The 23,115-nt window shown below is 41.9% G+C and overlaps 1 long non-coding RNA gene across 10 annotated transcripts in view; it reads right to left on the bottom strand.

Moving 5' to 3' along the window:
* LOC111098116 overlaps positions 1-23,115 on the bottom strand; it is a 181,251-nt gene that overhangs the window by 146,697 nt on the left and 11,439 nt on the right. For 7 of the 10 annotated variants that reach the window (XR_005367083.1, XR_005367078.1, XR_005367082.1 and 4 more), the window contains exons 2-4: positions 14,415-14,824; positions 9,704-9,820; positions 771-838 (exon numbers count right to left, since the gene is read on the bottom strand). This is a non-coding gene — a long non-coding RNA (uncharacterized LOC111098116). Of the gene's footprint in view, positions 1-739; positions 839-9,703; positions 9,821-14,414; positions 14,825-23,115 lie in introns of all 10 variants that reach the window. The other 3 variants (XR_005367081.1, XR_005367080.1, XR_005367085.1) reach the window with 2 other exon arrangements.

Genomic DNA, 23,115 nt, shown 5'->3' on the forward strand with positions numbered 1-23,115 from the left:
CCCTGTGCCTGTATCATTCATTCAGTGTCACTACAGGAAACAGATGACACTCAAATTAGGATGGTTCTCCAAGGGTTTAATAAAGGGAGTATTTATAGTGTAAGAGTACGGTATTAGGGAAGCATAAAGAATAGTACGGTATCCCTGGTGCTGGTGACAGTGGCGTGTTACCACTCGTTATCACAAGGCAGCTAAGCATGTATTTCTCAGGGGTGTGTGTTGAGGGTGGTGGTGCCGACAGTTCCTCTGGCTCAGCACGGTCTCTGCTTTATGCTGGTGTCCAGCTGGGCTTGCTTGCTCTATGCAGATCAAGATCTGGTCCGTTCCACATGGGTTCATTCTAGGGCCCGGACTGAAGAGGCAGCAGTGCCCAGAGGAAGCTCTTCTTATGGAGATGGCAGAGGCACAAAAAAGGCACAAGGAAACACATGATGCTTCCGAAGGCCTGGGCTTAGAAACGGCAAAAACTATTGGTTCCACTCATCAGCCAAAGCAAGTCATAACCAAGGCCAAAACCAAGGGCAAGGGACAATAGACCTCCATACATACCAGGAGGTACAAGGAACTGGGGCCAATAATCCTGTCTCTCACACACCCTAATGTCAAGGGAGGGAGTGCTTAGCAGAACTCCAAAAAAGTCATGAGAAAAGGGCTCCCTTGAGAAGAACTCTGATCTTCCATCTGAGAGAACCTGAGGAGCATCCACAGGGAGGGTGCCAGGGGAATAAAACATCCTGACCTCAACTAGGTGTCCTGCTCGGGCTTCTCACCCTCTGATGAGGTCCAAACAGGTCAGCTTCCCAGGGCAGGTGGCAGTGCAGGAAGAATGGAAGCATGTCTGGAGGGGCAAACAGAGGACATAGGCACTAGTCAGCTATGAGAAGAAGACAAAGGGGAGGGCAAGATGGTGGGCTGGCAGCAGAGGAGGCTTAGCACTTGAACAAAACCCTCATCTTCCTCTAGCACAGCCCAGGAAAATGGGGAACCCCAGGGCTCAGAAGTTGTAGGAAATCCTCTAGGTGGCCTGCACTGCCTCCCTGGGCATCTGATCTAAGGGGATCATGGGCAGGCACCAAGCCCTGAGAGAGAGGTTTTTCCTCCCGCAAGGAAGAGACACAGCTGGAGGTGGGAACAGGCAATTAAGACTGATTGTCTGACTCAGCAAGAAAATTAGCCCACGACAGCTAATGATAGTCAAGGGGAGGCAAGTTGCTGGTGGGAGCCAGGAGCAGGCAATCAATGTGGAGACGGACACCTTGGAGGACATGAGAAGATGCTTTATGTCTTTATGTCTTTATGCTTTATGCTTTATGTCTATGGCTCTAGGGACACACCTCCCGAAAGGGCATTTTACTGAGGTCAACAGAAACAGGCTCCTGGTAGGCTACAAGGAAGCTCTTCATGTTTGTGCTGGTAACATTTCTGGAGATAAATAAAGGTAGAATGGAGCCAGTGTACTCATGACAATTGACAGCAAGTTTCTAAATACAATAAACGTGTTATTTTATAAGTAAAAAGACTTTACTATTGGGAGGCAAAATAAAACTAAGTTCTAGATTTTATATGTCCAGAGTCCCAAATCAGGGCTCATATGCTTTATTAGGGACACACACACACACACACACAGTAGAAGTAGTGCCCCCAAGCAGGCATTAGAAAGACAGATGTTAGATTATAGACATCAATACTATGGACTCTGGAGCAAATGGCCTGGATTCAAAGTGAGCTTAGCTATTTACCTTAACCTTGAGCCCGGGCAAGAGCAAGTTACTTTACCCTGTGTCTCAGTCTCTCCCCCTGTAAAATGGAGGCAATGATCACACAGCCTAGGGTTGTGAACATGATGAGTCATTAGATGTGAGCACCTGCTGGCGTGTTGGGCAATGGTGCATACAATTTGAAAGTTAGCTCTTATGATTATTGGCAGACTCAGGGACAGTGTCCTGCCTCAGATCCAGACATCCCTACCCTCTGCCACTTCGCAGACACTTGTGTGTCACAAGTGGGAGCCTGGGGAATGGAGTGTTCCAGCCTCTACCTGAGCTTAGCTTTCACCTGGATCTCAAGCCCAGCACTGAGCATCTCTGAGTCAGGAATGCTCTCATCATCGAAGGCTGGACCCTGGAGGAAATTTCCTTCCTCAGTGAGTGCTCTGACCATCCTACCAACCGTAGACTCAAGATTGATGAGAACAATTAAGGGACTATGGAAGGGGTCCTAGCTGCTGAAGGAAATCAGCATTTTTATGAAAGGTGTAACAAACCGACAAGAATGACATTTACCCTGGGGAAAAGAACGGGTTTGACCGAGGCAGTCATCACCGAATGCGTGTTCCAAGAGTGGTTGCTTCTCTCCCTGTCCCCTGAAGCTTTCTGACCTTTGGCTTTTGAGGGTTGGGGTCTCTCCCCTCTGCATCTCCCTCTTTCTCTCACTTCTTTCTGTCTCCTTCTACACCTTTCCTTTTGTCCCTTCTCCCTCAGCTCCCTTTCTCTTTTTTAAAGACCTGCTGGCTACCTGGCTGGCTCAATCAGTAGAAATGCAACTCTTGGGATCCCTGGGTGGCGCAGCGGTTTGGCGCCTGCCTTTGGCCCAGGGCGTGATCTTGGAGACCCGGGATCGAATCCCACGTCAGGCTCCCGGTGCATGGAGCCTGCTTCTCCCTCTGCCTATGTCTCTGCCTCCCTCTCTCTCTCTGTGACTATCATAAATAAATAAAAATTAAAAAAAAAAAAAGAAATGCAACTCTTGATCTCAGAATTGTGAGTTCAAGCCCCATGTGACATGTAGAGATTACTTAAAAATAAAATCTTAAAAAAAAAAGAAGAAGAAGAAGAAGAAAGAAACCTGCTTGCCTAATCCAATAGGACTGGGTCCTCATAAAAGAGAGGAAGGGGTGCCAGGGGTGTGTGCAGACAGAGGAAAGGACAGTCAGGAAGAAAAATCTCAACAGAAACCAACCCTACTGACAACTTAATCTTGGGCTTCCAGTTGCCAGAACTGTGAGAAAATAAATTTCTGATGTTTAAGCCAAAAAACAAAAACAAAGCAAAGAAAAAGAAAACCTGCTTTACATTCGTTTTTACATGTGTCCGGTCCTTAGTTGTGGATCCGTGGTTCTCAGTACAACAAATTTTTTTCTTCCTTTCAATTCAACACCCAGCATCCATTTCAGCTCTGTCACTACCCCACTGTATGATGTTCAGCAATAATAATAGCAAACACATATTATGCTTAATAGGTGCCATTCCTTTTCTAAGTGCTTTAGGTATAAAGTTAACTGATTTCATTGTCAGGACAACCCACGAGGTAAGGACTTTTAGTATTGTATTTATTTAGTCACCAAGTACTTTAGTTTACCTTCCTGTAGTGCTCCCACCCATAGCAGACATCCATCCCCCCAATTCCTGTTAGACTAAGGAGTAACCACACATACCATTTTCTTTGGCCAGTGAAATAAAGGCAGAAGTGCCATGTGACATTGCTACAAAGAAACTTTAAAAGCCAGTGCGTGCTTTGCCATGTTCTCTTTTCACTGTGTCATGGTGACTGGCAGTGCCCAAACAGTGGCTGCTTGGTCAGCCTGGGTCTGAAGATAAAGATGGCATGGAGCAGAGACATAGTCAACTCATGAAGGACATATAGTGTGTATAAGAAGGAAACATTTGTTGTCTATCATTGAGATTTGGGGTGTCATCTCTTACTGCAGCATAATCTAGCCTATCCTGACGATTTCCCACTTTTCAGATAAGGAAACAGAAACATATTTAGAGTATGCCCAGTAGTCTTCCTCCAGAATCTGAGCTCCTAACCACTACTCTAATTATTTCTTTGAACTTCAGTTCCGGTTTATGAGCTGGGAATCTGTACCCTAACTGAAGGTAATGAACGCTATTTATTTTGGTCCCATCTATCTGGTTCTCACTCATTCCATTGCCTGCTTTCTTTTCAGCTGTGAGCATGCGAGGCGTATCTATTATGTGGTTGATGCTGGTCAAGTTCAAGGCAACTGAAGAGTTCAAAGCTGCCTACTTCCTGATGCTCCCATCAGGTTTACAATCAGAGATCTCTACTATCCATGTTCCCAGCTCAGGACACCATCATGGAAAGAATTTCCAAACCTCTGCTTCTCCCCACCAGGCATCTTACTATTGGTGTTTGAAGAGGGATGATAATAATTTTTATTATTTATTAAGTATCTGCTATGCTCCAACAACTATACAAATATGATTTCTAATTCTTAAAGCCATACTACAAAGCAGGTAGTATTCCCATTCTTCTTCTTCTTCTTTTTTTTTTTTTTTTTGTATTCCCATTCTTCTTGATGAGGAAACAGAGACCCAGTAATACTAAAAGATGTCTAAGATCACACATCTAATATGTTTTAGGTTCCTGATTCCATTTGAGAGCCATCTGACACTAAAGCCTACGTTCTTTCCACAAGGCTGCTTGTTGTAGCAAGTGCTGCTCTAGCTGGTCTTCTGGTGTTATCATCTGTGACCATGGAGGTACCTGAGTCTTTCGATATGTTCTATGCTAAATAATATTTAAGATGTTTTTGAAGATGGAAGAAAAGGGACAGTGAGCTCAATCTAGGTAAATTCCTAGAAAAGGCTTAATGTCACAGAAAAACAGTGAAGCCTGAAAAACAAGTAAAATGGCCCACTTTGAGGTTTCTACTTAAAATAATAAGGCTAAGCACAGTGCTGAAGAATCTTTGATTCAAAGCTTTCTGAGCTCTCAACCAAACCTTAATGAAGCAACCTCCAAAGGAGGCATTCCAATTAGCCCTATATTCCAGATGATCAGACCAGGACCCCAAAGTCCAATTTCCTGTCCCTGGTGCTCGTCTTGGAAATTTTCCCTATTGCAAAGCTATGCACCAAATACCACATGTACAAATAACTGCCTGATTTCTCCAACAGGCATATGTTGAGTCATTGATCATTGCTATGTTTCAATAAATATTTTTTCCTGATAATGAGCCAATTTGTCATCTAAAGCCAGATGTTGACAGGCCTGGCCTCTTTTTTAAAAAATGTATCATCATAATTATTAGTATTTGGTATTGCCATCTGGGTCACATTATAAAAAATAAGAGGCTTTCTTGTGCTTTTGGAAACCACTTCTTCCGGAATACTGTGTCCTCAAGACATCCCCTCACAGCATGGCCTCACAAATAGCAAGTCATTGGTGTAGGCTTCTCAAAACACTTCCTCCTGCATAATCCCATTTTCACCAAAACCCCCAAGTCATAATACCCCCTTATTCACGCAGCTGCCATTTACAGAGTGCCTGCAATATGCCAGACTTAAATGCCAGATGCTGTGAAGAATACAAAGCTATACAAATATATAGTCCTATCTCACCACTCAGTTAAAAGACATTAAGTAAAAAGTAGTGCTTTTTTGTAATGTTAAAATTTGAAAGCCATGTAGAGTATTTCACTTTCCTTTCTTTTCTTTTTTTTTTTTTAAGATTTTATTTATTTGACAGAGAGAGAGCACAAACAGTGGGAGAGGCAGACGGAGAGGAAAAGGCAGGCTCCCCATCGAGCCAGGGGTCCATGTGGGGCTCCATCCCAGGACCCTGGAATCATGACCTGAGCTGAAGGCAAGACGCTTAACCAACTGAGCCACCCAAGTGCCCTGATATTTCACTTTCTAGAGAGAAATCAAGGTTCTGTCCACTGTCAAGCCTCATTATGTCCCACAATAGGAAAAAGAGGGTGTTGAAATTCTTGGGAGGAAAGATGTTTCCTCTACCCTTCTCAGTTCTTTGGCTGGTCTAATAATCAAGTTAACATAAGACATATTAACAGAAAAAAATAAAAAATAAAAAAAAAAGACATATTAACAGGAGGAAAACATACATACAAATTGGAGCTCTTAAGAATATGATACCCACAGGCACTCAGGCTGTTGAAGTCTACATGCCATTCTGAGCTAAAGAAAATCTTTAGGATTCAAAGGGGGAGGAAGACAACTCACAGGAAGATGGGAAGAGCATATGTTTGGTAAACAAATATTTGCCTTGCCCTGCAGAGACAATGGGACACAGAGAGGAATTTAACCTCTAAGCCTGCAGAGCTCTGAATCTCCCACCCCCCAGCCCCCACCCCTGTCCTCCCAGCAGCTTATCCCCCCAGTCCATATGCTTATCTCTGGTGATAGTTCTCCCTCTGGACCAGACCCTCTATCTGGATTCTTTGAGGCACTTTAGGGAGATGTAGGTTTTCCTTGAATCTGCCACTCTTGACTGTCTTCAGCTCAATATTGTCCATATGCCAAAATGGCACGTTTTGGGGAGACTTGTTCTGAATCCCTTCAATATGTATTGATCAGGCTTTATATTTCTTGGACCACAGTGCCAGGAAGTGGTGCTATCGGTGTGAATGGGAAGTTAACTAAAGTGCTAAATCCCTTTGCCATCTCCAGTCTCCATAGAGAGGCCTAAGGCTACATTCCCCCTAGAAAGGAACTTCTCTTTCTTGGAGTAAAACTAGCGTGGATCCTAGGAGAAGGCCACAAAATGCTTTCTCATAGTTCCACAGGAAATGACATCGGGCTATGAGTTAAGAAAAATTATCCAAAACACGGTAGGTTTAAGAGAGCACAACCTGTCCTTTCAATGTCATGCCAAACTGTAGTTTAACAGTTTTATTTAAGAATTATCCAATTTCGGAGTGCCTGGGTGGCTCAGTTAAGCATCTGCCTTTAGCTGAACTCATGATCTCAGGGCCCTGAGATCAGCTCCCTCCCCTCCCTGCTCAGTGGGGAGCCTACCTACTTCTCCCACTCCCTCTCCCTCTCCCCCTCCCTCTGCTTGTGCTCTCTCTCTCTCTCTCTCTCTTGCTCTCAAATAAATAAAATCTTAAAAAAAAAAAAAAAAAAGGACCATAGCTTTCACATTAAAAAAAAAAAAATTATGTAATTTCCCAGGAGGAGATACCATCCTCTGGCTTTGCCAGTTACTATTGAGGCTGAGACAGGTGACTTTGCCTGTTAACTTGTGGATTTGTGACTACTAGAGATGCAAATGATTTCTAACTAGTAGATAAGATAACCCCCAAAAGTTGTGGTTTTATTGCCCTGGAGGGCAGTAAACCAGTTTTGTATCTCACAGTGACCTTATTCTGAAGTTCTTTTTAAAATTGCCTGCATGTATCGTTTCTCTTCTTACTGGTTCCCTCAATAATTAATGAGTTAAATAAAATCTTTGACATGTGTTTATTCTATATTTTTGAGAAAGTCGTGTTTTCAGCTTTTGAAATTTATACTTTGACAGAGGTCAGAGATCAATCCAGGGATAATAAGAATTCCTCTGCCTGGCCTTGTCCTCTGGCATGTATGTCCTTTGGGAGCCTCAAAGGGAGGAACCAGATGGGAAAGGATTCCAGGGTATGGGACCTTAGGTCCTGGCAAAATATCACCTCCATGGTATCGAATCAGGACCACAAGCAACGTCTTGTAAAAAAACAAAAACAAACAAACAAAAAACCCAGGAGATTAAAATTCAATTATCTGCAATGAAATAAAGTCCTATTGGATAATAACCCAAAATATAGAATAAACACCCATGAATTCATTCTGATATAAATACATGACTGAGTAAATGAATGAGAAGTGACAAACTTCCCATACAGAAGTGTCCCAAACAATTTATGTATATACTCTGCCCCTGAGGAGGAGAAACAGATCTCCCCTCCTCCATAAGAGTGGCCTGCACAGGACTTTCTTTTTTTTTTTTTTTTTAAAGCTTTATTTATTTATTTATGATAGACAGAGAGAGAGAGAGAAGCAGAGACACAGGCAGAGGGAGAAGCAGGCTCCATCCCGGGAGCCCGACGTGGGATTCGATCCCGGGTCTCCAGGATTGCGCCCTGGGCCAAAGGCAGGCGCTAAACCGCTGCGCCACCCAGGGATCCCCCCACAGGACTTTCTTCCAAAGAGTACGGTATGAAAAGAATGAAAAAAGAGTAACTTTACAAAGAAGAAATGTGGCGAGTACTAACTCAGCTTGATTTGGGTGAAGGTCAACAGTGATAATATTCACCCCAATACAATGTAATGAAAATGCCACTTAACTTCTATGGTCTTCTGAAAACACATAACCCCTGTCTAACCATGCATTCCTAATGGAGGTACATTTTGTAAAACAGCTGACCAGCATTCCTCAAAACTTTAAAGATCATCAAAAATAAGGGAAATCTGAGAAACTGCCCCGGCCAAGGCCAAGAGGCATTTAAGGAGACCTTAACTACTGAATGTAATGTGGAGTCCTGGATGGGATCTTGGAACAGGAGAGAAGGACATTAGGGAAAATTGGGGAAATTAGGAACATTAGGACATTAGGGACATTAGGGTACTTTGAGGAAATCTGAATAAAGCATGGGTTTTAGTTAACAATAATGTATCAATATTGGTTTATTGTGACAAATGTACCATATAATGGATGATGTTAATAATAAGAGAAACTGGATGTGGGGTATATGGGAACTCTGTATTATCTTCATAATGTTTCTGTAAATCTAAAACTGTTCTGAAATAAAAAGTTTATTTAAAAATAAATTATAAGGGACCACTGAGTCTCAGTGGCTCAGTGGTTGAGCATCGGCCTTCAGCTCAGGGTGTGATCCTGGAGTCCCAGGATCGAATCCCACATTGGGCCTGCATGGAGCCTGCTTCTCCCTCTGCCTGTGTCTCTGCCTCTCTCTGTGTGTCTCTCATGAATAAATAAATAAAATCTATAAAAGTAAATAAATACAAATAAAAATGAATCATAATACCACATACGGACTTCTAAAAAAGATTAAATTGAATCCCAATTCCACAGCTTATTGACTGTGACCTTGGATAAGTCATTTAACCTAAGTGTCATCCACAAAATGACGATACTATTATCTACCTCACAAGATGGTTATGAAGGCAAAATGCAAAAACACCTGCTTCCCTGCACCTTGGCTTGAGAGCTATCAAAATGCACTTGAATGAACCTGGGGAGGAAATGCACTCTTAATTTGCCTGGAAAGGATGCCCTTTGCACCTTCCTGAAGCACTCTAGCAGCACCAGGTACAGGGCCCACCCAGCACAAAAGCAAACTTAAATGCTCAGCAGTTCCCAAAGTACAGCTCTAGTGCCCTCTCAACCTCTGAGGTTCTTAGTCTTCCAGGAGGGAAGGCTGGTGTGTAAAACCACCAGCTGTTGAGTTTGCTGGGCTGACAGAGAAGAGTGAAGCTTGAGTGGGTGTGAGCGAAGGGGAAGGATGGTCCTCACTTAGAATAAACCCAAGCTGATTTGGCAGGTGATTAGCTAAGGAGATGGCCACACTTCCTTTCCCAGGGGCTTCTGTTTGGCTAGGGGAGGCACACAGCATACGTGGGGCCTGGGGCCCCTGGGAGCAGGCTCTGGGCAGAGCGCGGACACGCCCCAGCAGAACTCTCTGGCCCATGGCCTGGGCAGTGGAAAGATGACAGTCTGAAAAGCTGTCCTTTTTCTTACCCTATCACGGTTCATGATGTGTTACTGTGTGCAATAGGTTTGTCACCGCGCATTTCAGGGAACTTTGAGGATAGCAGGACTGTTAGGTCAGATCTGCTTTAAACTCTGAAGAGGAGGGACTCCTGTGCTAGGTGGGCATCGATATTTCCAGTTTCATTCATTGCAATGGAGACAACCAGATTCTTAGAAGGGGAGCGGCCCTTACCCATGCCTGTTTTATGGGAGCTCTACACCAGAGGGCAGTATGGGTGCTCAGTTCTAGAGATGCCCTTTTCTTCCTAGAGGGTATAGTTGAGTTAATGGGTCTTCTGGTAGCTTCTTCCTGAGTAAGAAAAGAGGAAGGTGGGTGAGTTTGTTTTCTGTCGCCGTGAAAGAAAGTACCACAAACGCAGCAGCTTAAAACAACACCCATTTGTGAGCTCACAGCTCCATGGGTCAGCAGTGGATTGCTTTCACAGTCACAGAGATGAGGCCATAATGGGTCTGGGTGGCTGGAGGGAGTGATCCGGGAAACCAGGCTTAGAACACTCAAGCCGTAAACACTGGCTAGTGTTATGCTAAAGCCACTTCAGCCAAGGCAAAGAAAAGGATATGATGCAGAGGCACTTTTGAGGAGCACAAGAGAGCAACTGAATAGGGATTGTTGCTGGGTTTACAAACTTCCCTTGATGTCCCTGAAATCTGACTTCAGATCAGAGTTTCATTTTCTAGGATAGGATAGTTGGGACTGTGTTCAATTCATCAGCCCACTGAAGCTTTTCTAAGTCTTAAAGCAAAACAAACCTCTCCTGACTCTAGAACTTTTTTTCTGTGGGCTAGACCTCTTGAAGGCTGTTCTTTAGTCTCTTTTCCAAGCTAGCCTGGAAAAAAATGAACCTTTTCAAAATGCAAAAATAGGTCTTCTAAATGCAAAAATAGGCTTAATCCTCCCTCCACTCTCTATTGCCTTTGCAACAGACCTACAGATTTTACTTAGGCTTAAAAAGAGGACACCCAAGCAGAATTGAGTTTAGTTGTACTGTCCGGCCTACCAGAGAGTAAACATAAACTCTGCCTTCCTTGTACTTCCCAAACATGCTGCATTTTGTTTGTTTGTTTGTTTGTTTGTTTGTTTGTTGATGAGAGAGAGAGAGCAGGGGAGGGGTAGAGCAAGAGGGAGAGAGAATATTAAGTAGGCTCCCCACTCAGCATGTAGCCTGACAGCAGGGCTCAATTTCAGGACTCTGAGATCATGACCTGAGCTGAAACCAAGAGTTGGACACTTAACCACCCAGGGCCACCCAGGCATCCCTAACATACTGCATTTTTCTTATTTTAAAGAATCGAAGCAGCTGAGGACAGGTCTGTGCTCTCTCTTGGTTGGAGACAATTTTTTGCAGCCAGTTTGTCAACCAGTTAGGAAGTTTTACTTCTTTCTCTCTTACTTAGTATTTAAAATTTATGGGATTCCGCTGTTCAAATTTGGTAGAGTCATATGCATTTAAGTGGTATCATTGGTTCCAAGATCTCAGGAGAGGCTAGATCTCACTACTGACTTCTTGGGATGCAATCACAAGAGAAAGAGCCTGTAAATGGGCTTTTCTTTCTTTCTTCTTCTTCTTCTTTTTTTTTAATGGGCTTTTCAAAGAAAAAATAGCAAATGCTCCTCTTTCTGCCTCTCTTGGTAATAGTCCCATTTACAGGATACAGTTGTTAATCCACAACAGGAAGAGGATGCTAAATTTGGTGGAGAGTGGAGAAGATGTTACAGTGAGGAGGGAGGAATTAACCTATGAAAACCCTTAAAAGGCTTATTACTTTGAGTTGACCTTGAAACATTTCATTGTCTACTTCTGTGCTGCCAGCTGGCTTCGCAATGGATAATAAAGTCTCCAAAAATACTCCTTGTAAGATGGCTGTTTGTCTTCAGTAATTTACCTTAGTGACCCTGGGTGGGACATTGCTTCATAAGGAGAGGTAAAAATCTCAGGAGAGTCATCAAGCTAGTCAACTGAATTACCAACAGCCAAATTGTCACAAAAAGCTAGTTACCCACTGCTTCCTTTTTGGCAGCCTTTCCTATGATTGAGGCTACATCCCACTTCCCTATCAAACCTGACTTTATGTTTCTGACTTTTATCAGTGCATTTCCATTCAGCAACCAAGCAGTCCTGGGCCAACGGAACTATCTAGTCGGTACTCCTAGCACATAGCAGGCACTTAAAATTCATTAACTGAATCCAACACTTCCTCCTTTATTTCCAAATTAACATTTTCTCTCAGCTGCATGGGGACTTCTTCCTTCCTGACTCTGGATGCGGTTCTCTACAACTCTGTACAGGACTTGCCATATGAGTAAAGAAAACCTATCCCCACTGTCCCAGACATTGCCTGGCCTGGATGTCACATACTTGTAAAGCTCCTAGGCATTCATTTTTTTTTAAAAACCCACCCTGAGAACAGCTACACAGAAGCTTGTTGCTCCTCAGTTCCAGTGGACATTGGTCTTATGCAGGCTCTTTCTGACAAGTAAATTGTCAACAGATAGGGCTATTTTCTTTATTGACATCATGCTCTCTCCATCAGGTTGACACCAAAGAGAATGCTTTAAACTTTTGGGAACATGAGGGCCATGAAGAGGAGAAAGAGGAGAGAAGAGCAAAAGACCAAAATGGAGGTACTGTGAGAAAAAAATAATGCTGAGAGGGCACCTGGGTGCCTCAGTGATTGAGAACCTGCCTTTGGCTCAGGTCATGATCCCTAGGTCCTGGGATCAAGTCCCATGGTCAGGTTCTCAGCAGGGAGCCTGCTTCTCCCTCTGCCCATGTCTCTGCCTCTCTCTCTCTCTATGTCTCTCATGAATAAATAAATAAAATCTTAAAAAAAGAAAAAAGAAGGCTGAGAAATAATCCCAAAGCAAAATGTCACTTATAAGAAGACATTCTTGGCATTCTCACCTTTCAAAATTAGAACAACCTAACTGTCCAATGTTAGAGGAATGATTAAGTGACTTATCTATTCATGCAATGGAATATTGTGTAGCCATTAAATGTTTCTTCTGAAGAATGTGCCACAGCAAAGAGCAAAGGTTTACATAATGATAAATTTTGAAAAGTTAAAGGTGGTACCTGGTTGGCTCAGCTGGAAGAGTGTGTGAGTCTTGATCTTGGAGTCATGGGTTTGAGCCCCATGGGGGTGTAGAGATTATTTATTAAGTAAATGAAACTTTAAAGAAGGGGGGAAAAAAGTAAAACAAGCTTTGCACAATGGCACTGGGGTAGCCAATAAGGTTTATACGAGGTACAATTATTGCTAATTGTAAGCTTTTTGTGATATCCTACCGTGACAACTTGAAGTACAGTGGGCATTGACAATTTTTTACAGTCTCGGGAATCCCTGGGTGGCTCAGTGGTTTGGCAACTGCCTTTGGCCCAGGGCATGATCCTGGAGTCCTGGGATCAAGTCCCATGTCAGGCTCCCTGCATGGAGCCTGCTTCTTCTTCTGCCTGTGTCTCTGCCTCTCTCTCTGTGTGTCTCTCATGAAAAAAATAAATAAAATCTTAAAAAAAATTTTTTTTGACAGTCTCTACAGAGATCAAATTAAAAAAAAAAAGCATAACCAAATCATATTGTGCTGTCATCTGTTTATCAATTTGTGTGTCTGTACCACCATTGGCTTGAGGGAAGGGTAAGGAGTAGTAGTGGGGAGCAATGTCGGGGACAGAAACATGAGGAACACTGACATGTATGGAATGTTCCAGGAAGAAGTACCTTTAAAGAAGACAGAAAAAATGAAGCAAAGAAGCCATAGAAAGGACTGAACCAAGAGAGCATGAGGGCACAGAATATGGGAGAAGATGGCACATCTAAGGTGTCTCCCAAAGTGGGAAGTCCTAGCATGGACAATTTGCTATAAGCAAACTTGAACAAAGTTTCAAGAGGAACTTCACAAGTTGGATAACATCCCAGGGAAGGGAGAGATGGGATCTGAGCTGAAGTCTGCCTTTAGGCAAAGCCTACGTTCTCTGCTTTACTCTAGGCTGCCTCTTGGCCATGTTAAAAGTATCTCCTGAAGTGTACGAGATCATGATTGAAGAAGAATCAGTTGGTTGCATTTTCTATGTAAAGGCTGCACTTTGATACAAGGACAGTGATGGGAGCAGAAGGTGAGAGAATGGACCCCAGGGCAATAGATGAGTATAGGGAATGCAGACTCCACTGCTTGCAAAGCAGGTAAGGTAGGAGGGAAGCAACTAGAAAACTGGAGCCTACTCACTCTGCCTATGGGGGCAGGAATGCAGGAACCTCATCCACCGTTGTTGAATATTCCAATTTGTTTAGTGATGCCAGAAATCTGGATTTTATCTTTCTCTGTGACATTTCAAATAAAGAAGGGGGGAAAAAAGTAAAACAAGCTTTGCACAATGGCAAAGCTTTATTTATTTATTTATTTATTTATTTATTTATTTATTTATAATTTTTTTTTAAAGATTTTATTTATTTATCCATGAGAGACACAGAAAGAGAGAGGCAGAGACAGAGGCAGAGGGAGAAGCAGGCTCCATGCAGGGAGCTCGATGCGGGACTTGATCCCAGGACTCCGGATCACGACCCAAGCCAAAGGCAGACGTTCAACCGCTGAGCCACCCAGGTGTCCCTACATTTCAAATTTTAAATGCTGGGGATCTAAATAAAAACATTTTTAAACACTATGCAGACTAAATAAATCCGTGAAGTAGATTGGGCCCAAGTTTAGACTGTGGCTTTGTATCAGTAAAGGCAGGCAGTTTGTCTTGAGGAACAACATCCTCAGTTGTGCTGATTCTATGCAGAGCTAATCCCCAGGCTGAGGAGAAATCTCTGAGCAGGCCTGGGGTGGGGGCACTTCCCCTACCAACATCCTTCCCCAGCTCCTCTCATTGGGCCCATCACTCAACTTTCTATGATGAATGCTTTGTTGGGTTCTGTTCCATGGAGTTAAAGGAGCATGGAGTGTCTCTCATCACAGCCCTTCTTTCCTAGGAAAATAAATGGCCAGCTCCCTGGAGTTGGGGATTTTTTATGCAATGACTTTCCTCCACGAGATTTATTGCAGCAGCTTTGTGAGAGATTTGTAGTAAGTAGTGTTCGGGCTGTAGGTCTTAAATCCTCAATGCCACAGTCATAACTCTCCAGGAAGGAAATGATAGAAGATCACAGTAGCTAATATTGCATTATGATGATACTGTCTCCACAGAAATGATTGCCGTCTTGCTGCTGCTGTCTTACTTAGGAAACGTGAGCTCTTCAGACGTGCTTGAGATATCTATCCTGGTGGTGCTTTGCGAGATCCCGAAGAACCTACAGACTAGGGGAAGAGAACAAACATTTATTAAGTGTCTACCACTTCCCTTTTCACCTACGGGGAGACTGAGGCTCAAAGAAGTTAAATAATTTTCCCAAGGTCTCCTGCTGTAAAACCTTTCTGATTACAAAGCAGATTTCATCCACCATGCCACATGGAACATATTTTTATACATAAGAGAATGTCTAATGAATCAAAGTTGATAGGAGTGAATGGTGAAATATTTTAGGTTTAACCTGAATCTACTTCACTTCTAGACTTAGTGCGGAGTGTATGGGAAGTCCAGGAGATAAACAATCTACATTACACCGTGAGGAAACACTCAGACAAACCCAGACTGTGGAATAAAGACAATCATCCCAGTCACTTCAAAAAGTCAATGCCATGGTGAAAAACGTCAAGATGCTCTTCTAGTTTAAAAGAGATTGAAAAGACAAATTAACAGGGCAGCCCTGGTGGCCCAGCGGTTTGGTGCCTTCGGCCCAGGGCATGATCCTGGAGACCTGGGATCGAGTCCCACATCTGGCTCCCTGCATGGAGCCTGCTTCTCCCTCTCCCTCTGCCTGTGTCTCTGCCTGTCTTTCTGTGTGTGTGTGTGCGTCATGAATAAATAAATAAAATCTTAAAAAAAAAAAGACAAATTAACAAATGCAAGATATAAACCTCAATTGGATCTTGGTTCCAAATGGAACTGCTAGATATTCCTCAATTGGGAACAATTGGGAAAATTTGAATATGGACTAGATGTCAGATGATATTAGAGATGATTATTGTCTAAACTATGATAATGGCATTGTGGTTATGCAGGAAAACAGTCTTATGCTTAGAAGATACCTACTGAGTACTTAGAAGGGAAGAATCATGATATCTGCCTTTCAATTTCAAATGAATGAGAAAAAATTATGCATGTATATATAAAGTATTATAGATTGCTGAATCTAGGTGGTCAGTATATAGGTGTTCAGTACACTATTCTTTCAACTTTTCTGTGCATTTAAAATTCTTCATAGTAGGGAGCCCCGGTGGCGCAGCGGTTTACCGCCGCCTGCAGCCTGGGGTGTGATCCTGGAGACCTGGGATCGAGTCCCACATCAGGCTTCCTGTATGGAGCCTGCTTCTCCCTCTGCCTGTCTCTGCCTCTCTCTCTCTCTCTCTCTCTCTATCAATCTCTCTGTCTCTATGAATAAATAAAATCTTAAAAAAATAAAATTCTTCATAGTAAAAAAAAATAACAAAAACTAAAATTCTTCATAGTATAAAGCAAAAGTATACAAATAAAAATCTTGACTGGATTAAGCTGCCTCAGAATGATGAAGAGGGGGTGTACCAAATAAGGTGAATGCATTTTGAAATTCCTTTAGAAGATTAAATATATGGGCAAGTTTATAAAGCTTAGAATATGTGTTCATTAGAGAAAATGAAAAAACATTTTAAAAGGATTGATGTACATAGCTACAGCCATATAAAAATATATTTGCTGGTGGACAAGAACTAAAACTATATCTGTTCAGTCAGTGGAACTAGAGGTGATTTTTCCCCCAAATTCCTCTTGCTATATTATCTTTTCCATCAATATAATCATCGAAAAGTGTACTCGTAGACCAAGGCAGAAAGAGATCAAAACTCTTTTGCTGTGATGAGAGGTTACAGATGACTATTTTTCTTTTAAGAGTCATCCTTAAAGTCCATTATAAAAAAATTCTGGGGGCACCTGGGTGGCTTAGTTGGTTAAGCATCTGCCTTTGGCTCAGGTCTTGATCCCGAGGTGCTGGCATGAAGCGCCCCCCCCCAGCCACCCCCCCACCCCCCCCCACCCCCCCCACCCCCCCCACCCACCCCCCGGCATCCCTGCATCTGGTCTCCCTGCTCAGCAGGGAGTCTGTTTCTCTCTCTCTCTCTCCCTCTCCCTCTGCTCATGCTTTGTCTCTCATTTTCTCTCAAATAAATAAATAAAACTTAAAAAATTAAAATTAGAATAAAATAAATCATGTATTTTTATAATCAATAAGTGCACTGAATTTATCGCATTACCAAAAACATAGCAATCTGGGGACTCCTACTCCATAATGGCAAGATGGTTAAAAAAGATCTGGGAAAAGAAAGTTTGGTTCATGAATGGCCAAGCAAATAGTTTCATCTATATTATAAGAATGACTAGATAGTCATTCTACTCATGCTAAATAGGGTTCAGCAAACACAGGCTGGTCACCTATTTTTGTAAATAAAGTTTTATTGTATTAGCTATTGCTACTTTCACACTACAAGAGTTGAATGATTTCAACAGAGACTGTGTGGCATGCAAAGCCTAAAACATTATTATTTGGTCTTTTATTAAAAAGTTTGATATGTCGGCCAATTGAACTCCAATTAAAAAAAATACATAAATAAATAAATAAAATAGAAATGAAAAAAAAAAGTGTGCCAAGCTCTAGTCCAAAAGTATTAATGTATATGAAAAAGGATTAAATGAGAGTATGGAAAATTAAAGCTGATTTATTATGATGGGTGTATTGTAATTTTTTATTCATATTTTTAAAAATTACATTGTTGTTTCAATGTGGTTTGTTCATTAAATAAATATTTTTAAGAAAAATTATTGAATTACTATTCAATAATTTTTACTAGACATTACTATTTTTGCCATGCATGAAATTTTGAGGGGGAAAAGTAATAGAAAAATGTATTATCAATTATTAAAGCCTGATGTGGAAATTCTCATTTCCATGTGCCAAAGAAAATAATCAGAAATACAGGAGGGAAATTACCAAGGTAATTCTCACAGGATTGTTCATAATAACAAAATAGTGGAAATTACATGTTAACTATTAAATAAATAATGATGGCTATATGATGGAATATTATACAATCATTAAAAATAATACTTTTTAAAAAATGTATTACTTTTGTAATCAGAAAAAGATTCTATTTTTTTTAGATTCTATTTTTTAAAGATTTTATTTATTTATTTGAGACAGCACAGGAGTGGGTGGAAGGGTAGAGGGAGAGGGAGACAGACTCCCCACTGAGCAGAGCCTGATGCACAGCTTAATCTCAGGACCCTGGGATCATGACCTGAGCTGAAGGTAGCACTTAACTGTCTGAGCCACCCAGGTACCCCCAAATTCTATTTTTTAAAGGATGAAGAACAATAGAAAATGTCCATGACCGTTACATTTAAGTAAAATAAATCACAGAGCATATCAAAATATCTATTTACAAGCATATCTACATAATCTTATCAATACATAGAAAAATATCTGGAAAATACAAACTATACTCATTAACAGTAGTTTAGGAGGTGATATTTAGGAGGACTTTTTGTTTCTCAATATAATTCTAGAGTATTTAATTTTTTAAAAAGCATATATATCAAAAGAAGAAATATATACCCACCTTCATTTTTAAATTTTTTTAAGATTTTTTTTTTAAGATTTTATCTATTTATTCATGAGAGACAGAGAGAGAGAGAGGCAGAGACGGGGCAGTCATTAAGCAGGCTCCATGCAGGAAGCTCGATGTGCGACCCGATCCTAGGACCCCGAGATCACGCCCTAAGCCAAAGGCAGACGCTCAACTGCTAAGCCATCCAGGCGTCCCTAAGATTTTATTTTTAAGTAATCTTTATAACCAACATGGGACTCATACTCACAACCCTGAGATCAAGAATCGCCATGTTCTACCAACTGAGCCAGCCAGGCACCCCTACATATTCACCTTTATTTTTTTTTTATTTTTTATTTCTTTAAAGATTTATTTATTCATGAGACACAGACAGAGAAGCAGAGACATAGACAGAGGGAGAAGCAGGCTCCCTGCAGGGAGCCTGATGCAGGACTCAACCCCAGGACCCTGAGATCACGACCTGAGCCAAAGGCAGACACTTAACCACTGAGGCCCCCAGGTGCCCCCCTATCCATCTCTAAAAATAATACTTATTAAAAGTTTTTAAGTGACCTAGTTAAATGTTTATGAAAAGCTGAATAGAAAATTACAGAGAAAGTATGATCTCAGGTTCAGGAATAAAATACACAAAAACAGAATCCAAGAAAATGTCAAATATGAAGGGTTCTTTCTTTTTTTATTTTTTTAAGATTTTATTTATTTATCTGAGAGAAAAAACAAGCAGAGGAGGAGGAGCAAAGGCAGAGGAAGAAGCAGATTCCCAGCTGAGCAGGGAGCCCACAGTGGGGCTCGATTCCATTACCCCAAGATCCATGACCCAAGCCAAAGGTAGATGCTTAACTGACAGTCACCTAAGTGCCCCTGAAGTGTTGCTTTTGAATGATGGCATTGTGGATGATTATTACCTCATCTTTTTACACTGATCTCTATCTTTCTGATCTTTCTACAATGAACATATATTACTTGAGTAATCAGGAAAAATGTATTAAGTACATTTTTACTTACATTAAGTAAGGATTTGTTAAAATAACTTTTTCAAGGAAAAGAATATTGTTGCAGCTGTTACCAATCCATATCACTAGACTTTTGGATCCCTTTATCTCTATCTTTCTCATACACACACACACACACACACACACACACACACATACACAAACACACACACACAGTGATTCCTCACAATAATAATGACTTCTATTATTAAATTCCACCAGGTCCCCCAGTTCTGTCTCACACTTCCTGGTTCCTTTTCTCACAACTTTCTGGAATCTTTTTTTTTTTAAATTTTTTAAAAAGATTTTATTTATTCATGAGAGACACACACACAGAGAGAGAGGTAGAGACATAGGCAGAGGGAGAAGCAGGCTCCCCAAGGAGAGTCCGCTGCAGAACTCGATCCCAGGACCCCAGGATCACGCCCTGAGCCAAAGGCAGACGCTCAACCACTGAGCCACCCAGGTGCCCCATTTCCCTGAATCTTGTATACCATTTGAACTCTATAGGTGAGAGAGAAAGGAAGAAGATGACAGTGCTCAGGCTGCCTTATATGTATTTCCTGCAAGGCTCCTGATATTATGGAAGGGATAAAATACCCAAGTCCTTACAATGACCAACAAGGCATACTTGATCTGTGCCCTCTCCATGCACCCCTCCCCCATGATCTCACCTTACCGTCTTACATTTCTTTCAGGGCTCCATGCAAATTTCCCTGCATGGGGGGACACCTAGGCTTTCACCAATATCACCAACTTGGTTTCAAGGTATAAGTAAAATATGCTTTATTAAATCTTAATGAAACCTTCATAAAAGTGAAAAATCACTCAATAGTCGGGTCCCAAGATGGCCTCGATATTTGGATAGTCTTCTTTTTCTCACACTGAATAGGGCTGACCTGCGTAACCAGTAGGATACCTCAGACGTGACAATGAGCTTCCAAGGCCAGGCCATAAGAGATATTGAGACTTCCACCAGGCTCTCTTGGAGTGCTCTTTCTGGGGGAGGCCAGTCCCCATGCCATGAGGATACTCAGAGGGTCCTACAGAGAAACCCATGTGGTAAAGAACTGAAGCCTACCAACAGCCAGCATCAACTGGCCATTAACATGTGTAAGCAGAGAAGCAAATTGCCGAGTCCTAGTCAAGCCTTCCCATGACTACATTTCTGGCCGACATCTCAGCTGTAATTTCCTAAGTGACCTTGACCTGAACAACTCAGCTGAGGCATTCCCAAATTCCTGACCCACAGATACAGTGAAGCATTAAAAAAATAAAAATTAAATTAAAAAATAAAAATAAAATCCATACTGTTGTTTCATCCACTAAGTTTTGGGGGTAATTTATAACACAGTAATAAGTAATTGGCACACTCACTAAACTAACTCTGAAAGCTTTTTAATCCATATAGCTCTAATTCTTCAAGTGACACACCCATCAACACAAATCCACACAAGCTCAGGCAAAGAGGTAGACCACTGTCCTTGGGATTGTTTGAAGTACTATTCTCCACTTCTGTTCCACTCTCCCTTGCTTTTCCTACTTCCCTAGGTCTCAAAGGCCCATCTGTCTCTACACCTTAGTGAATGATACTCACTTCTCTTACGACAAGATTGGGGCAGATTTAAGGAAGGTGCAAGCCTGCACCTTCTCCCATGTTTCTGCTACCCCATCCAGAGTCTTACCTGAAAGTCTCAAGGAGGAGATGTTTCTCATTCTTGCTCCCACACTCATCTCTCCCACCCTTACCTCAGGATCCAGGCCATCTAGGCTGATTATACCTATCCAGCCCTACCTGGAGAGGAGGATTGAACAGTTTACATGGGAAGTTTATCTGAATGGCTGGGCCAGACTTTGCAACCTAGACCATTGCAGTGGTAGACCTCAGCCCCATCTCTGCAAATAACAATTTCCACTTAGAGAGAGTCAACCTTGCTCATTTGTCCTCTTTTTTCCTTAGGTTTTTATTTATTATTTTGGTAATCTCTACACCCAATGTGGTGTCTCGAACTTACAACTTGAGATGGAGAGTTGCATGCTCTTTTGACTGAGCCAGCCAGGCATCCCTGCCCTGACTGTCTCATTGCCAGTATTCTTTAGTCTCTCAGCACTTTTCTGTCTCCATCAACTAGCTTGAGTTCCATCAAGAAACATTCTCCATGGGGCACCCAGCTGGCTCATTCGGTAGAATGGACAACTCTTTTTTTTTTTTTTTTTTTTTTTTTATTTATGGCACACAGTGAGAGAGACAGGCAGAGACACAGGCAGAGGAAGAAGCAGGCTCCGTGCACCGGGAGCCTGACGTGGGATTCGATCCCGGGTCTCCAGGATCACGCCCTGGGCCAAAGGCAGGCGCTAAACCGCTGCACCACCCAGGGATCCCAGAATGGACAACTCTTGACCTCCAGATTGTCACTTTGACTCCCACCTTAGGTATGGAGATTACTTAAACATAAAATCTTTTATGGATGCCTGGGTGGCTCAGTGGTTGAGCATCTGCCTTTGGCTCAGGGTGTGATCCCGGGGTCTGGTGATCAAGTCCCGCATCGGGCTGCCTGCAAGGAGCTGGCTTCTCTCTCTGCCTGTGTCTCTGCCTCTCTCTCTCTTTTTGTGTCTCTCATGAATAAATAAATAAAATCTTAAACAAAAATCTTTTAGGGGCACCTGGGTGGCTCAGGCAGTTAAGCATCTGCCTTTGGCTCAGGTCATGATCTCAGGGTCCGGGATTGAGTTCCGAGTCGGGTACCCTGCTCAGTGGGGAGTCGGCTTCTCCCTCTTCCTCTGTGCTCTCTCTAACTCTTGCTCTGTCTCAAATAAATAACTAAAATAAAAATAACATAAAATCTTTTTTTTTAAAAAAAGAGAAAGGAAAAAAAAAAAATAAAAAAAATAAAAAAAGAGAAAGGAAGCATTCTCCATATGTAGAAGATGAACCCCCAGTTCTGAGACAGTATGTGTGTGTGTCAGTATAAATGGTGTGCATATGTCTGCATATATGCTCGTGGAGCCATATGTATGTTGTGTTTGTATATGTGTCATATGTGCATGCGTGATGTATGTATCTGTATTATACTGTGTATATCTGTGTTGTGTATGTGTCTATATGCATGATGTGTGTATACACGTGTGTGTGCTTGTGCATGCTCTCAGCTTCATCAGCCTGGGATTCATACAATCTCTCTCCACAAGGACACCCAAAATAAAACAGATTCCTAATTTGGCAAGTGTACCACAGTTATGTAAGATGTTGGCATTAAGTGAAACTAGATAAACGGTATACTCTTCTGTGAATCTAAAAGATACCCAAATAAGTTTTTTTAAAAAAAACTATTAACCAGATTTGTAAGGAATTTTATCTTCCCGTCTGAGTTCTGAAACTTCCTAGAGTTACTTAACTTTTGTTCAACGGCACCACTCTGGTTGTGACTTCCTTACCAGTAGTAGAGCTGGAGTCAGGCCTGATGCATGCATAAGTACAGTCCAGACGGATACTCTCTAACTTGCCAAATTGGCTTTCCAATTTGCTAAACCTGCAGTGTGATTGCCAACGATCCAGATTCCCTTCCATACTTAGTATACTAGAACATTTTTTAAAAGATAAAAATAAAAGAGAATTCTTAGGGGGGGAAAAAAGCAGAAGAATGGGGGTGCCTGGCTGGCTCAGTCGGTAGAGCATGAGACTCTTGATCTCAGGGTTGTGAGTCCAAGCCCCACATTAGGTGTAGAGATTACTTAAAAATAAAATCTTAAAAAAAATTTTTTTTTTAATTAAAAAAAAACAACAACAGGGGCACCTGGGTGGCTCAGTTGATTAAGTGTCTGACTTCAGCTCACGTGATGATCTCTGAGTCCTGGGGATTGGGCCCTGCATTGGGCTCTGTGCTCAGCAGGGAGTCTGCT

The sequence above is a fragment of the Canis lupus genome, chromosome 11, assembly GCF_011100685.1.
Source record: "Canis lupus familiaris isolate Mischka breed German Shepherd chromosome 11, alternate assembly UU_Cfam_GSD_1.0, whole genome shotgun sequence".
Taxonomy (NCBI): Eukaryota; Metazoa; Chordata; class Mammalia; order Carnivora; family Canidae; genus Canis; species Canis lupus.